This window comes from Equus przewalskii, chromosome 11 (genome assembly GCF_037783145.1).
Source record: "Equus przewalskii isolate Varuska chromosome 11, EquPr2, whole genome shotgun sequence".
NCBI classification, from domain to species: domain Eukaryota; kingdom Metazoa; phylum Chordata; class Mammalia; order Perissodactyla; family Equidae; genus Equus; species Equus przewalskii.
The window spans coordinates 15,312,108-15,330,553 of NC_091841.1; the positions used below are offsets into that span (position 1 = coordinate 15,312,108).

The 18,446-nt window shown below is 35.2% G+C and overlaps 1 pseudogene; it reads right to left on the bottom strand.

The window, feature by feature from the left end:
- Positions 1 to 10,853: 10,853 nt before the first annotated feature.
- Positions 10,854 to 11,873, bottom strand: LOC103541781 (olfactory receptor 4S2-like; annotated as a pseudogene).
- Between the last annotated feature and the right edge of the window lie 6,573 nt (positions 11,874 to 18,446).

Sequence of the window (18,446 nt, forward strand, 5' to 3'; positions counted from 1 at the left end):
ATGTAAATCCAAGAGAATTGTGTGCACCTATGCACTGGAAGACACATTACTGAGAGTGTTCATAGAGCTATTTGTAATAGCACAAAACTAGTAACAACCTAAATGTCCACCATCAATAGAACAAATAATTATTGTGTATTCATATAGTGGACTAACAGACCAATGAAAATAAGTGAACTATAGGAACATTTAACAACATGAATGAATCTCACAAACACACTGTGGAGCCAAAGAATCCAGACACAAAATATTGCATACTGTGTGATTGCATTTATTTAAAATTTAAAAGTAGACCAATCTGGGGGTGTGAACTTAAGTGGTAAATGTGCAACAGTATAAAGGAAAGCAAAGAAGTTTTATTATAAAAGTCAGATTAACATTGACCTTTGATGGTAGAAAAAGAGATGTGATTGGGAAGAGATACAGTGGGTCCCAAAAGGGCTAGAAATTTTCTACTTCTTCACAAGGTTTGTGGTTCTATAGGTGTTCCACTTTACAATTCAAATATTTTGTTTTTCTTTGTCTTGGTTTTTAATAGTTTGATTATGGTATGTCTGAGGTGAATTTCTTTAAGTTCATCTAGTTTGAGATTTGCAGAGCTTCTGTAATCTGAAGTTTATATCTTTTACCAATATTTGGAAACATTCAGCCATTAGTTTTTCATATATTTTTCTCTGAACCATATTATTTCTTCTTTTTTCTTTTGAGACTTTGATAGTATGAATGTTATACATTCAGTATTGCCCCACATGTCTCTGAGACTGTATCTTTTTTAAAAATCTATTTTTATCTCTGTGGTTTGATCCATCTTCAAATTCACTGATTCTTTCTTTTATATTTCCATTGTGCCATTGAGCTCAGAAAGTATGTTTTTAATTTTCATTATTGAATCTTTTAATGCTCAATTTATGATTTTATTCTTCTTTATAATTTCTATTTTTTTTTTTTTTGCTGATATTTTCTATCTTTCATTTGTTTCAAGTATATTTTCTCTTACTTAGCAGATCATGGTTATGATGTTTGCTTTAAAGTCTTTGTCTGAAAATTCCAATATCTCTATCATTTCAAGATTGGCACCTGCTCATTCATTTTTCTTTTGCAAGTTGAGGTTTCCTGCTTCTTTTTATACTAACATTGGATTGTATCCTGGATATTTTCAATATTATGTTATGATACTTTGGATCTTTTCACATTAAGGAGAATGTTAAATCTTTAGTTTTACCAAGCAATTAACCTTGTTAGTTGCAGGTGGCAATTTCCAATCTACCTTCTGTGGGCTGTGATTCCAATGCCAGTTCAGTTATCAAATCTTTTGTAGTGTTATTCAGACCTGTTATGTACACCACTCAGTGGCCAGTCTGGGACTTGGGTGGTGGTGAAGCCTCTAATGTCATTCTCAAACACTGGTATGTTGTATTAAGTTCAGATTCACACAGTTGCAGCTCAGAGGTGGGCCCTGGAATTCATACACGACTTCATGAGATGACTCTCCTATGTGCCCTCATCTCTTTGATCTCCCTGATGCCTTTTGCCTCGTGAAATTTGGCTTTAGTTTTCTCATTGTGCTGCACACTTTCCACAACTGAGTCTGTGTCAATGGCAAAGATTCAGGAGGATGCAGAGAGAATAAAACAAATAGGGATTTGTGCCATGCTCTTGAGATCACAGCTCCTACATTCAAGTAGAAAGATCCTCCTCCCAAAGAGTTTTGGGCAACTGCTCAGCCACCATTGTTACCCTTGTCACTGCTTCTCTGCCACAGGATTGACTGGCATCTAGAACAGGAGATGAAAGAAAAAAAATAAATAAAAGGAAGAGACCCACCCCTTGAATCTGGCCCATTTGTCTGACCAACAAGAGAGAGGTTCTTTTGGAGCTCTTTCTATATGTACCCAGTGCGCACTTCCAGGTCTAGAATGCATTGAGTTCAGGCCAAGTGAGACAGGGGAAAAAATCAGAAACTTCAAATCTGATCTCCTTCCCCAATATGCCTGTCATCATTTACTTTTGAAAATCCTTGGATAGCTTTTCCATGCATTCTGTGTAGGATTTATAGCTTCATCTCTGCAGGAAAGAAAGGGTGAATTGTTCTTACTCCATCTTTTCTGGAACAGGAACTCTTCAAGATAGAGTATATTTTGAAGTTAAGCTAAGAAGATTTGTTCATAGATTAGCTATTAGAAGAAAGAGAGAAAACTTAAGGATGATTCCAAAATTTGGGGGGCTGAGCCAAAAGAACGGTGAATGAAAGACTATGGTAAAGAACCTCTGCTGGAAAATAAATAGGTACATAGCTACATCTCATCATCTCCCTAATACTACGGAACATAATGGGACCTGAGGTGGCACCTCCTGTCTCTCATTCAGGAGAACACTATTAAAACCTGCAAACCTTAAAATTCTCATGTGTACACACACACACACACACTGCCTACTTGTTTTTCTCTACTCTCTCCCACCATTCTCATAAAATTGACTTTATAATAACCCTTTGGGGGATACTTAATATAAACAGAGGACACAATAAAATATTAACATTTGATACTCAGACCAAATCACCTGTCAGGACATCTCCCACCTAGAAGAATTTCCAGGGACTAGGTCACTCCTTGAGGACAGGATTTTAGTGTGATTCCATGCAGTGCTGTGCCCCCAGAATCTAGAAGAGTGTCTGAGTTGTTGTTTTTCATCAAGAAAATAGTTTGAGTTTATGAGTTCTAGTATATTCTGTTTTAATGTGCTTTTTGGAAAAATCATGTGTACTTATTTTAAATGAAAAACAAACACTTAAAGGTATAAATAGAGCTTCAAAGTAAAGTAAAATCCAAGCACTATGTTAAGTACTGCTGGCATTTTGATAAAGCTCCTGGCAAACATTATCCCTATCTGTACCTGAACAAGCAGAAACTAGGTAGAAAATTTTCCATCGCTGGACCACATGTGGCTTCATAATCTGATTTTTAAATTCCACACTATGTTGTAAAAACTTTCTGCAACAAAAAATATAGATAAATTCCATCTTTTTTAAAGTAGATGAACAGAATCTGTGTAACATGTAAAATAAAATTGGGGGGGAACATGTAACTTGCTGGCATCAGATGTGAAACAGCAAAACTATGAGCTACTGAAACCAGGAAAAACATCTATAGTATTGCACAGGAAATGTTATTACATCTAACGAATTTTTTTTCACCTGTGTCTACATTATTCATCCTTCCAGAGAAACATTTTTAAAATTTCCTTTCAACAAAATGCAGGCCTGAACAGAATGCCTGGGACAGCTGACCAGAGAACTCAAAAAGTACAAATTATAGTGAGACATACAAATGGAAAGCAAAGGCATCTCATGGTAACAAGTAACCAGGAACAAGCATTTCACCAAGTGGATTAGACAGAATCAAAGCCTCCTTGATTATATACTTGATAATGACTGTGGACTTTATGTAAATCTGAGCAAGTGCACATCAGAGGTTGTCAATAAGGACATTGATAACAGGAAGCTTACAAGGAGAAAGCACAAATGAAATACAACATACAGAGGAAGATGGTAGATATTAAAACACTGTGCATTTTGGCAAGACCGAACTTGAAAGCAGAAATAGCTTGATTTAAATTCTAGCTCAACATTAGCTAAGTAATTCAGCCTCTGTGAAAACAGTTTCTTCATTTTTAAAAAGCTAACCATGCCAATTTTTTATGAGGACAATATGAGATCTCATTTATAAAGTGATTAACACAGTACGTAACACCAAGTTAATGCTCAGTAAACCATGCATCATTTGTGTGAGTGTGTGTGTTTGAGGTCACATGCACACAATATTTAGACATTGGTTTCAGAATTTCACAACACATTATAGTTTATTATTTATAATCATGCTTATTTAAATTTAAGTATAAGCCTGTTCTGTGCACTTCCATCATTTGAGTTCAGTCCTTCCTAATTGTATTTCTTTATTCTCAAAGTCCCAAGCTAGATATTCTTTCTGATATTATTGTGGATATAAATAAGATATACATAAACCATCAATAACTACTCTGATCAAGTTCTGGCGTTCAGAGTTGGAAGACTAGGTTAGTAACATTTCAACAAGGGAATTCTGCTCCTCATAGACTTTCAATATCCCAGGTTAATGAAGACTTCATCTCAGACAAAGGTGAGGGAGAGAGAGGTGGTGTTTCCAGGCTCTACAATTTAGTGTAAACTGTTAAGAAGAAATCAAAATGATATAAAATTATTTATCTATTCTATAACAGGGAACATAGGATAGATTACACCTAATCTATCCTAATTGAGTCAAATCAATTTTACTCTGAAAATTTTTGGTGATCTCTCAGCTCTCATCATAATATGAATTCTTACTAAAAGTGACTGTATATTTCTTTCTCTATCGAATCTGTATCCTCCATCCACAATGGCTTATTTTTTTCAAAGATTCTTCATGTCATTTTTTACCTCTCCATTTCTCAGTGTATAAACTAAAGGGTTGAACATTGGCATCAAAATACAACAAAACATAGCAACTATTTTGTCAATGGACAAAGCATCTGATGGCCACATGTAAATAAACATACAAGGCACAAATAACAAGGCAACAGCAGTTAGGTGGGCCCCACAGATTGAGAGGCTCTTTTGTCTCCCCTCTGCACTGTGGGACCTCAAGGACAGCAGGATAACAAGTAGGAGACAGCCAGCACGAGGAAGTTCAATAGGAAGATCACACCACTGTTGGCGACCAACAGCAGAGCATTGACATATGCATTGGTATAGACAAGATCCAGCAAGGGGTACAAGTTACAGACAAAGTGATCACATTGGGCCTACAGAATGGCAACTGAAGCAACAGGAGGAGATGAAACAATAATTCAGGAAGTCCCTCAACCAAGCCACCCTCATCAACAGGGCACAGAGATGCCTGGTCATGATGGTCATGTAGTACAGGCATTTGCAGATGGCCACATAGTGGTCACAGGCCATCATGATGATCTCAGTTCTTCCCAATAAATTGGCAACAAACAATTGAGCCAGGCAGCCCTCAAAAGAGATGGGTTTGACCTCATATAAGGAATCAGAAATGAGTTTGGGGGTCATACATAAGGAATAGCAAGTATCGATAAGGACAAATATGAGAAGAAAAATTACAAAGGAGAGCTGAAAGTGAGGCTGAAGATGATGGTAAAAATGATAAGTAGGTTGCTCCCAACAGAGACCAGATAGACCACCAAAAGAACACAGATAAAACTTTCTGCACCTTGGGGTTTTGTGAAAGTCCAAGCATGAAAAATCCCATGATGTTTCATGGACTATCCATGAATCCTGAGCTACAGCAAAGACTTGGGTGAAAAGAGAATTTCTGAGAAAAATTTTTTACTGCCTCTTTCAAGACATTTCAAGAAATTGGGGGAAATTATTGTTTGTGGAATATAATTAATCCAAATCCTGAATCCCAAAGCAAGGGTATACTAATAATGCAAATCATTTCTAATTAGTAATTTCAACAAAGTAAAAAATTAAAGAACAGATAAAATCAGCAGCTCCCAAAATATTGCCTTTCTTGCATTAAACCCAATAGAAATGAATTCTTTTTTTCAGGTTGAAAATATCTTCAAGGAGTTTTTTTGGAAAAAAAAAGATAGTTGTGTATATATATATATGTATCAATTTCAGTTCGTTAAAAATAAGATTAGGGGAAAATAATTTCTCTAAATAATTCTTACAATGGCTTTTTTAGAGCCACAATTTCAACTCCCAATTGCCCTTCTCAGTGCACATAGGCATCTCCTCAAAAATCGAATTCCTCTTCTCACAACATCTCACTTGCTATTCTTTCTAATTTCCTCCACCACCCACCATAAACATGGGAGTCATCCTTGGCTTTTCTCTCTACTAGTTCATCTCATAGTTCCAAAATTAGTCACCACAATCTTATCAAATCTCCCTCTCTAACCTTCATCCATCCATCCATCTATCCCTCTATCCCTCCATCCATTTATTTCTTCCAAAAACTTTCTTGAGCAATTACCATTCCCCAACCATTGTTCTTTGCACTGGATTTAGATCAACTAGCAAGGTAAGCTGACAGTTACATCAATAACATCATAGCTGGTCTCCCCTGCCTCATATCTCACCCAGACACCTCTCAATCATCCACACTATGGCCACAGTGATATCTATAAAATTCAATCATTCAGTCATGTCATTACCCAGTTTAAAATTCTCCAAAGGCTCCTCTTTACCTTCAAGGGAAAACATCACAAGTCCCGGGACCCTACTGACCTATCCATGTTATTTTTCAGCATCCAGCCCCGTCCACTATCACGTGCTTTAGCCATATTAAAGTAACCTAAATTCCCTGATCAAGTCATACTCACTATACCTCATTGCCTTCCACATTCTATTCCCCTTATCCTACACACACTCCCAACTCTACTGACTGACATTTACACATCCTTCAAAATTGGGTTTAGATATCATCTTCACAAGGATGATCTCCACAAGGAAGATGATCTTTTCACCCACCCTGGGGTAGATTGTAAGGATTTCCACTGTATTCCTATAGCTCCCAGGTTACATCTGCATCTTCTCTCTTTGTACATTATGTCGTATTGGTCTCCCTCTATCATCCTACAGCATGCTTGGAGTATCTTGAAAGCAGGCATTATTTGTGTTTAATATCTATATTACCAGATCTGGAGTGGTGCTCAATAAGTATTTGATGAATGCATAAAAGACTAAACCCCAAAAATGTAGGAAAGCTACAATACTTGGATCTAAGGAGGTTGATGGCTTCTTATCAGAATTTTTATTACATTCTAACATGGCAGACTGAGAGAAGCAATAGGAATCTTATAAGGTCATCTGGTCCATCCTTCTACATTATCTGGTTTTCTTTCCCCTACTTTGAACGATCTGTGTATTAAACGCCAAGATAGGATTAAAGAAAGGTCATACAAGGAGAAACATAATCTTTTCTTCTTTCACAGTCTTTTCCTCTCTGACTTAGAAATTTCCCACAATCATAAGTAATCCGATTTCAAAAAATTGAATGACGGATCTCATCCATTTATGGGCTACAGGGGACCTCTTGAACGATCACTTTCCTTTTCTTTGCTAAAAAGTTATTAAGCACAATGATTTTGTAATAATCTGGTGCAAACATCTTTGGTTTTAAAATGCTAACATTCTGACTTAGAAATATTAAGTAGCCAGCCCGAGTAAAAGAAGGTAAATTGTGGATGATTGAATACAGACCCCATGTCTTCCAATTCCCCAGCCTGTACCTCTTACACCATAATGTGTCCTCAAAGAACCCAGATTACTCATCCCACAGAGAGGACAAAGGGAACAGAAGATAAAGTTGCTAGCTCTGGTTTTTCCAAGGTTGTGTATCAGCACATCTTCTTAAAGAGGAAAAAGTAATTAGAAAGATAATTCATGATGACTAAACAGAGTTTAAAAAATATTTAAAGGAGGAGAAAAAAAATTATTGTTAGTACTACCATCCAAAGAGAAAAACTATCACCATTCTAATGTATTTATTCTATTCTTTCTTCCATATATAGATTTTTGTTCACTTCTCATTTATACTTTGGAAATTATAATATCTATTTAATACATTATTCTAATTAATATTATAGTTAAAACGTTTTCCCATTATATGGCATGGGAAACATTTTCCCATCACTATAAACTCTTGAAAGCATTGTTTTTAATGATTGTATATTATTCAATCAAGTAGATGTATCTGATAATGAGTCATAGTTTCTAATACCTTGAAGAATTTCATTATGTGTTAAGTTATTTCTGGGTTCATAGAATAATTTCTCAGATGTATATACTGAACAGAAGAGTATAGATGTTATACAGACTTTTAATATCTCTCACCAAAAGGGCAGTCCCAATTTACATAGTTATCACCAAAATGTAGTAGATTACTTATTTCTTTCACCTTAGCCAGTAATGAACATCAGGAATTTTATTTTTTTTTTTGCTAATTTCTTCTTCCCTTTTTAATTCACATTTGTTTGACCACTGCTGATGTTGAAAAACTTCCTATGTTTTTCTATTCAAAATATTCTCCCTTTTGGAAATTGTTAAAGCTATAAAGAGTAATTTAGAGTGAACTGAGAAGTAACTTAGTGAATAATCAATGTTTCCCAATCTCAGCTTCGTAGATGCTAACTCTTGAGGTTTTTAGCCAAAACAATAGTTGCAGTTGTTAGAGAAAAATTTATGTCCATCTAAGAGGACTATTTGAATGTATAACTCAACGCTTTGTTATGTACCATACTGTCTTATCATTACAATGAGACTAAAAAGCAGGTTTCATTTTCTCTTCATAGATGAGGAAAGTAAGTATCAGTGAAATTTCTTCTCATACCTACTATCCCAAGGCTAGTAAGTGGTAAAACAGAATTTGATCACAGCTATATCCCATGTCAAAACCACACACTTTTCATTGCATCATTCTAAAAAGTTTAGTCAAACTGCTTGAGTTTCATAATTCTTTCTTTCCTAAGCAGAATAGTTTGGTGGAAATAGTGCCTGACTGGGAGTCAAGAACTGTGCGTTCTAGTCCTGACTCTGGCACATAGTAACTGTGGCAGATATTTACTTCATCTTCCTGAGCCATAGTATTCACACCTTTAAAGTGAGAAAAGCTGGAGGCAGAGAAAGTGTTATCAGATATGACTGAACTTTTGCCTTCTTTGTGAGCCACTGATCTCATGTTACAGCCTCACCATAATCTGAGACCTGGGTTTGAATCCCAGCTTTGGCACTTACTAATGGTGTGACTTTGAGCAGGTTTTTAACCTCTTTATGCCTGTTTCCTCTTCTGTGTATTATCTAAAGGAATAGAATCTGTTTTCACCTTTTTCCCCAATCATCCCCCACAGAAATGACCCTCCAGGGACCTCTCTGGTCCAGATCACTCATTTAAGACCCTAACCACTGACTCACTGATTTTGGCCTGTGCATCTCCAAAGCTAGTTTTCTTAGCAGTTGCAAGTCTGAAAATGTGGCCTTCATATGCATCACTAAGAGGCTTATTAAACATAAGCACCAGAATTAGACACCTGTGCATGCAGCTATAGACATTTCTGTTCTCCCTCAACTTTTGGAATTGGATAATCCCACCAGGAGGTAATCGCCACCAGGAGGCCAAGATCAAATCTAAACCCTGACTTGATCTGCTATTGTCTTTTTTACCTCCTTTTCAATATACTTTGTTATTTTTCTTCCTCCCCTTATGTTCTAAGTTCTCTAATGTTTCAGGTAGTAGACATGTCAGGGTATTTTTGGAAGAGAAAAAAGCTATTGCTGAAATCATCATCAATATGTGGCTAATTTCTGCAAACGTACTCCTCACCTTAATACCTAGATTCCTGTTAAAAAAGGGACAATAATACTTTAAGTATATACAATGTAATTTCTTATTGGGGACTATGGTGAAGAGCATGGAGCACCAGAAAATAACAGGAATCTCTCTCATATTTGAATACTTGGTGAACTCACCTTGTGGACCTCAGTTCCTCAGATGTATGTTGTGCTAGTTGATGACCCTAGATGACATCACAGTCCCTTCTAATTCACAAAGTTTCAGGATTCTTTCAAAAATAAAGGCAAAATCTCAATGTACCAAAGATGATCTTGGCCTATGCCCCAATTTTCAGTTGGTTTTATCTGCTTGTTAATCTAATCTTCATTTCTTCCTAGTATGAAGTCCTGCCTATGTGGAAATGAGACATATGCATATTTTTTATTGTGGAAGAAAACATCAAAAGATGCTACTAGCATAAGGAGCAGTAAGGTCTAACCAAAACGCACCCCTTCGTAAGCTCAGGGTCTTTCACAGGATGGGAAATTTTCTATGCTGAACACTTACAAAGAGCATTACATTGTATACTCATGAAAACTTTTAAAATGAGGTTAGAAAAACAGTCATAGAATTACATTTACAGAATTCAAAAAAGATGTTCATCATCCAATTTGAAACTTCTAGTTTCAGTTATCTCTCAGTATTCTTGGGGGATTGGTTCCAGGACCTCCCCCTCCCTTATTCAAAAATAGGGGGATGCTCAAGTCCCTTGTGTAAAATGGCGTAGTTATTTGCATATAGCCTATGCACATCATCCTGTATACTTTAAATCACCTCTAGATTATTTATAATATTTAGTACAATATAAAAGCTATGTAAATAGTTGTTATACTGTATTGTTTAGGGAATAATGATAAGAAAAAGTCTGTACATATTCAGTACAGATGCAGCCATCATAGGCCTTTGGATCCATGGTTGGTTGAATCCACTGATGAGGAACCTGCAAATATGGAGGGCTGGCTGTACTTTAATACATCTTCTTTTAGGGTACTAAGAATTAATTACAATAACTTCCATAGATATACTGTGAAAAGTATAATTAGATCCCATTGCATTATTTTAGAAGCATCATTTATTAATGTAAAGAATTAAAATATACAAAATATAAAATTATTGACATTGCTCTACTTTTTTATTGTAATGAAAACCTCAAACATGTGGAAGTGCTTAGGACCTCTCTCTTGCTGTGACAAGTATCTCAGTCAAGATATCTGTTTCCTAAAGCAGGGCACAATTGCCAAACCACACAGGCTTTACAATTTTCCCTGATAAAAGTCACATAATGACCTCTATGTCAAGGATCCTGAAGGACAGAATGTCAGACATAAGTTCCAGAATGTTAGAAGTGGAAGGGATCTGGAGATCATCTGAGGTACTCTCCTCATCTATAGTCTCAGAAAAGTAACAGACAGAGAGTGGCTGAGGAGTCTTCTCTCTTCAAGGCTTGCAAGTTTTGGTGACAGCACACTACCATTCTGAACGTGTTGTATTTGTCAACATTAGCTATTCTGTGAATAGAACAGGATCCAGCAAAGGGCTCAAACACCAGAGACCTCATTTCCCTTTAAACAGTCATCTTGGCACCACAGTTTCCTGATGGCATTCTTGATGTCTATTTTTCTCGGGACGTAAATAAGAGGGATAATCATGGGGGCAATCATGGTGTAAAATAGGGCAAAAACTTTGTCATTACTGACCAAATCAACCAGGGGGACATAGGTGAGGATGAGGGGTAAGAAGAACACGAACAGGACAGTGATGTACAAGCCCCATGTGGAGAGGGCTTTGTGGAGACCTTTGGATGAGCAGGTCCTCAGGGTGGACAGATTGATGATGTAAGAAATTACCAAGGCAACAAAGGTCCAAACGGACATCATCTCTGCCATGGTAGCGATTGCAATGATCAACAGGTAGGTGTCCATGCAGGCCAGCTTCAGCAAGGGGAATACATCACAGAAATAGTGGTCTATCTGATTGGGGCTGCAGAAGGGGAGTTCAATAATAGTCAGTATATGTCTGATTGAATGCATAAATGCTTGGATAATAGAGGCCATCACAAGGATGTAGCACCTGTTTGCTCACTATGACCATATACTAAAGGGTCTGCAGATGGCTGTATATCAGTCCTAGGCCATGACCACCAAGAAGAAGATCTCAGTGGCATCAAAGAAGTGGGTGTAAATTATCTGAGCCATGCTGCCATTACAGAATATGATCTTCCACTGGGCAAGTAAGTCTTCGATCAGTTTGAGAGCCACATGGTGGTAAAGTGGACTTCCATGAAGGACAGGTAGCTGAGGAAAAAGTCCATGGGGTGCTTGCTGAGGTTGCTGGCTCTGATGTGAGAAGAATGAGCAGATTTCCTGAGAGAAATGTGATGTAATAAAGTGAGAACAGGACAAAGCAGGCAACCTTTCCATCCTCATCACTAAAAAGTCCCAGGAGGATAAATTTTGTGATGTTTTCATGTCCCACTGCTTCTGTGTATTTGATCATGTGGAGAGGGGAGTTAATATACCTGAAACCCTCAACTTTTTGAAATTATCGATTTATTTTAAAAGTCATTCATTTATTCAAAATATATATATTGATTTTTTATTATGATACGACTACTATAATTGGTGATAAGGGTAGAGGAGTGTACAAAATACATACAATCTCTACCCACAGGTGGAGTGCAGTTCAGTAGAGCAGACGTACAGTAACAATAATGGCACACATCATCAATTAATTGTAGGTATGCTGAATCGCAAAGTCTCAAACTTACCATGAATAACAGTTGAATACCTAAAAAATGAAATGTTCTTTTTCAGGTCAATTTTGAGATGCAATTTAGTGTTATACCTTAAGAGTGATTTTTTAATCTCTTGTATGTAGAAAACAGCACCAAGGTGATAAGTTCTTCAAGGGCAGGAAGGTCATTATAATTCTCAATCCTTCCCAGTCACTAAATCTGTGCTAAATTCTGAAACTTCAGTAACACCATTAGACTTCAATGAGCTCATGATTTTAAATACCGGACCTCTGGGTGACAATTTTGGAATTTGCCTTTAGAACCACTTCATGAGCATTAAAAAAGAAAAATGGAAGGAGAGAAAGAGGAGCAAGTATGTCTTTGGCAAAAAGTGTTGCTCCATTGTATGGGCTTTCAGTGTATTTATGCTTCCTAAAATTGACCTCAATTCCCAATTCGCTTCCCATCTGACCCAGGAATTCTCATCATTTTCATCCTTTGGTCACACTTTCTGGCACTTCCTTTTATGACAGCCCCCTGGGAGGGGCAAATTGCATCCAGACACTCTTCTTCACTAGATCTGTTTCACCACTTTGCATCTCTTTGAACTGAACCAATTTCTTTCTTTGCCAGGTTCTTTACACACTCCTGGGATGAAATCCTTTGAATATTTTCGTTAAAAAAGCAATATTTCTTTGGTGCAAAATATTATGTTACACCTCTTAGTTCCTTTCTGCAACCTGATCTAAAATATTTCACAAACTGCTAAAATCAAGTCTCAGTTTTATAAAGAGATAAACCCTACAGATTGATAAAATTTGTGAACCTGTTTGTGAAGAGTTATAACAGCAATTAAACACTGCCCTCTACTCCATCTGAGTTCCTATTACATTGTTTTAGAAAAATGCACATTAGAAATACAAAGGATTTTTTAAATAGGATTGTAATAAGATTTTAAGGAGTTCATGGACTTTTGATTTGAATTCCATCTGTGAACCCCAAGTTAACATGCTTTGATCTGATTTCTTGCAAAATCTCTGGAAGTATTGCTGTCACACAAGCAAAATTCCAATTGCAATGTTTCTGAACTATGGTGCAAATTATTTAAAATAAAACGTTAAAGATTCTTTTAACTGTCATTTACTTGTCCTTAAAAAATAGAATCTCCTACCCCTCCTTGAATATAGAATTGTGTAAGAAGACATAAAAAAAATTGAAACAAATAAAGAGATATACCATGTTTATGGTTAGAGAGGGTCAATATATAAAAGATGTCAATTATTCCCAAATTAATCAATAGATTCAATAATTAAAACAAAAGTTCTGACAAAATTAGAAAATCTAATTCCAAAGTTCAGAAACAGTTACTATCTCAGTAGTTAAGCTAACTTTTTAAAAGAATAAAGAGGATAGACATATCTTTCAGAATGGAAGTATATTATAAAACTATGACAAAGTGTTGTTGATAAAGCTAGACTGCTGGACATGAAGACAGCCAATAAATAAACACATAAATATATTGGAATTTATTCTATGTTTGAGTTGAAATTTCAAACTGATATGAAATAATGTATTTTTCAGTAACTGATGTTAGGACTTTGAATCTCCCTCTGGAACAAAAATAATACCTCACAAGTCAAAAAAATTATATTCCAGATGACTGAAAGATGCAAATGTATCACACAAAACTAGAAAAAAATATTTGAGAAGTAATTAGAATGGATTTACATCACAGCGTACATAAATATTTTTAAGCAAAGCAAAAAAAGCAAATTCATAAAGAAAATATATAATACATTTAAAATCTCTGAATGACAAAATTCTATATTTTAAATACATTTAAAGTATTTTTAAAAGTGACAAAATGGGAGGAAATATAAATACTTCAAATCAATAATATAAAGATAAGTAACCTAATTTTCTAAAAGGGCAAAATATTTGACAAGACAACAGACAGAAAGGAAATTACTGCTAGCCAATAGGATATATCAACAATGAGGTACTACTCCTACTCATCAACTTCATAAAAATAAAATTAGAAAGCCTGTTCATACGACATTATGACAAGTGACTCAGTGAAGGCTCCCCAAAAGCAGACCAAAATATAGTCACTGCACACGTTCAGATTTGCAAAATGGAAATAATCCAAATATCTGACAATCGAATAGAAATAAGCGGTGGTATGTTCTTATTATTGAAAACTAGGCATAAATTTAAATGTTGGATCTATATGGCACATCTACCATGATACAAATCACTAAGATAGATATAGATATATTTTTAAGCAGAAAATGTAATAAAGTGCACAAGGGTAATCACAGTATGATAACTTATATGTTAAAAAAAACACCCACAGAATACCATGTAGTTTCTATGAGACCCTCTGTGCTTATAAATTACGGTGGGGAAGGAAACATAGGGGATGACGGCCAAAGAGATTTTAGTGTTAAACAATATTTTGAATTCTTTATTAAAGAGATTATATTTCAGTGTTATTTCTGCAATTAAAGTTAATTTTAAAACTCATTATTTTGTAATATGGTTGACGAAGAACACAATACACAATGAATGAAATTAAACAAAATGATCTTTTACAGGAATTCAGTCAACTCATATAACTTACTACATTGTTTCCTCTATTATTTTAGTAAATGTAGACATAGGTGCTACTCTCCAAGCAATATATCCCATCAATTGTCATTAAAAAATGTAAACACAACCTTACAGACACAATTTTATCCCCCTTACACACTCCTTCAGGAGGAGATATTTGGTATAAGGAAACAGGAAACACATCTATATCTGCATCTACATTTATATCAATATCTGCATCTCTTTTTGCATCTATATCTGGATTTGGTTTTTACAGCAGCATTAAAAAGTCTAGATATACTTTTATAATCCTGATAGGATTTAAATAAGTTCCAAGATGATATGTTTAATCTAATAGCTATTATTATTGTAAACTCAAGTTTATAATTTGCTATTTTTTATGGCTCCTTGTTTTGTTGAACTAACACTGGCTCTTATTATAGTTTTAATGAAAGGAAAAACAATTTGTAACAGAAGATGCCAAATAAATATGGTCTGCTACTCAAAAGGTTGACAGCTTCTGATACGTGTGGACTCAACAGAAATGCAACCATATTTAAAACTTCTTGTTACCTGAAATCATCATCTCTGCTGCTATAAATTCATTAAGAAAATCTATGCTGAACAACATCCTAACAGGGAAAATCAGGACACTAATGTGCACACTGTCTTACCACAAACTCTAAAAAGAATAAAAAAGGGGAAAAAACACTCAACTCTGATTGTCAGGGTCATGTTGGTGTCCTCAGTCTTACAGAAAATGTTTCGTAGGAAACGAGACTGACCAACCTTCACTTCCTAGTTGGCAACTGTATGCTCAAAAGAGGCAAGTTATAATTGGTGAATGAGAGTGCTTGAGGTAGACTAAATGGGTTCCAGGACGTGGTCCACTACTTAACTGTTGAATAATTGTAGGTGAGTTACGTACTCTCTGAGCCTTGTTTTTTTCCATCTGTAAAACAGTGATAATAATAGCACCTACCACATAGAATTCTTGTGAGAATCAAAATAAAAGATCCATATAAAACATTTAGGTACAGATGTGCCTCTAATACATTCCAAGAATTAACAAAATATTAACTCCTTTATTATTAATTGTAAAAAGACTAATATTCTATAAATACTTCACCATTTATAAGACAAGGAGAGCTCAGGGAATAAATTTTCTTCAATGAGTTTGACATGCCACTTTAATATAGATTTCTACTGAAGTTATAAAGTAATTTGACAACTAACCACTACTGAAAATTCCAGACTAACTATGAAGATATGCGGAAAGTAATAGTATTTCCCACTTGACAGATGGGAGAATTGAAATAAAGGTAAAAATTAATTTATAAAGACCTCCAGTACCCTACAAAAGATAATCTCTTTTTTGTAATTAAGAATTAGTGAATCAAACATTTCAAGGAAATAACTACTTTATGCCTATATTTTACATAGGTCATTTTGTAGTTCTCTGTAGTTTTATTTTTTTTTTGAATTTTAGTAATATATGTATGATCTGCTTTGTTAAAGAAATAGCCATTAATTATATGATTTAAGCCTCTCCAACTGTGACCACTGAAATTTTCTCCTATACTACCCCTATCCATTTCAAATGCCCGGGATTATTGGCAAATTTTACAGACCTATGATACAGTAAGGCAGGAAATGGAGGTTGTGGTCCTGATCAGCCACTCTCTGATTATGTGATTTACGAAAAAGTCCCTCAAATTCTATGTCATCTATTTCCTCCTAAAAAAAGTGAGGAATTATAGTTTTCCGGATTCTTCCAGTTGCAAAGAGCTGATTTTTTTAATCAAGTGATTTACTAAATCATTCATCAATTACTTTAGGAAAATTATCGATTATCAATTCCATCATTTTCTTACCATCTTTATTCTGTTTGTTGCTCATATTATTCAATTACTTGATTTTTTCCCCAACTTTCATGATTTTTTATCATTGCTTTTCTATGTGAAGTAGAGTACAAAACACTCCAAAATTTCTCTTAGCCTCCTGTCCCAGCATCTAATAGTTTCAGGTTTGAAACCAGGATTCCAAGATAGCATTCCCTTGCTGATTTTCTATTAGAACAGAACTCTTAAAGTTGTTTTGTGAACTATTAAAGTGCTTATTTGTGAAATGGATTAGAAACCTATAAATGTTATGAAAGAAGTAGTTACCAAGAAGATATATTTTTAGAGTACATTTTCATGGAAAAAATAATTTCCTTAGAACACAAGCAGATAAGGATAGAGGATTCCATAGCTATTCAAAGAGATGACTTTACATAGACTCAGGTATGTAAAAATTTTTTTAAAAAAAGAAAGAAGAAAGGAAACATAGAAAAAAGAAAAGGGAAAAACAAGAACTCACATATTTAGTATCAGCCAGTTCCAATCAATATTTGCAGGAATATCCTTGTCTTCTTGAATTTATGACAACAAATGAAAAAACATCTATTCTAAGTGAAAAAAATACATAGATCTCTTAGAGGAAAAAAGCAACGACAAAAGTCTCATGCTTTATATCTAGTTTATACATTGCATTTAAAATAAATATATCTTAGAAACTAACTTTATGTATACTCAGAATGGGACTGAGAATTATATCATAAAACTGCCAGGAAAATGTCCAATGCATCTAGCCTCTCACTTGTCTTTTTTCCCTTTGATGCAATAGTGAGCAGCAAGGTCCAGGTCCCTAAATGCACAGGATTGGGGGACTTTGGGATAAGCTTCACTGAAAGTGTCAGGAGGAGTACTTAAAGGCACTGGAGGGACCTGGGTGCAATCCCAATGGCAATCTCTATGGTAATTCCTGGACAAGGGTAGTAAAAAGAACTCTGGTGATTTTCATTTGCTATTGCTTTGACTTTTCAAGCGTGCTTTTTAAAATATATTCTTTTAGATTGCTTCAAATATGTGATGTTTAATATCAAATGCAGGTTTTCTGGTCAATGACCAAAAAGTTTAAAGAGCAGCCTTACTACTTTCTATAGAGGGAATAAACTCTCATGCATTCATTATAGGAGCCTTACTCTGCTTCCATTAACATGGCTAATTATTTATTAATGTTGAAAATCTTCAGATTTTTCTTAATATAATTAAGGTCGAAAAAATGTCCCACTTTCCACAAAGCTTATCCTCATTATATGATCTTTCCACCAACCTAATTCCACATCCAAAGTTATCCTATTACACTTCTAATACCTAATTTTTTTGCGTGTGTGAGGCAGATTGGCCCTGAACTAACATCAGTTGCCAATCTTCCTCTTTTTGTCTGAGGAAGCTTGTTGCTGAGCTAACATCTGTGTTAATCTTCCTATATTTTATGTGGGATGCTGCCACAGCATGGCTTGATGAGTGGTGCTAGGTCCGTGCCTGGGATCTGAGCCAGCAAGCCCTGGGCCACTGAAGTGGACCACACAAACTTTACCAATATATCACAGGGCCCCCTCCTAATAGCTAATTTTGTTAAATCATTTGATTCTTCTTTCATAGATAGTGTGAGGTCTTTTTTGTTTTGTCTTTTGGGTATTTTGTGTGTGTTTTTTAAATACTGGTATTCTCTTATTTTCTTGATAGGGTTTTAACTCAACGAAATTAGGGTCTGCACCTTTTCGTCTTGTATCTAATAATTCAAATTTTAATGATGACAAGAGTAATGGCAATAATTGAAAACAGTCACTACAATGTACTAGTAGTTGTGTTAAGGACTTTAAAAGGATTTTTTTTAATTTAACGCACATAGTGACC